Here is a 240-nt window from a genome sequence, read left to right on the forward strand (position 1 = left end):
CATATATTCTAATCTCTTTTTCACTCTTTCTCAATGCATTTCACTTTTTTCTTTTTTCTTCTTCTTCTCAAAAAAAAAAGAAAAAAAAAAGAGAAGAATCTGATGTTTCTTTAGATCAGTTTGAGTCACTATCAGAGAGATGAAGAAGACTCAAAGTTCAAACAATGTTTCAATGAACAAAGATTTGAGTGAGAGGGTTTTCTTTCTTAAAGAGTTCCTCTTTGATGTCACTTCCTGTTT

Source organism: Austrofundulus limnaeus, unplaced genomic scaffold, assembly GCF_001266775.1.
Source record: "Austrofundulus limnaeus strain Quisiro unplaced genomic scaffold, Austrofundulus_limnaeus-1.0 Scaffold1825, whole genome shotgun sequence".
Taxonomy (NCBI): Eukaryota; Metazoa; Chordata; class Actinopteri; order Cyprinodontiformes; family Rivulidae; genus Austrofundulus; species Austrofundulus limnaeus.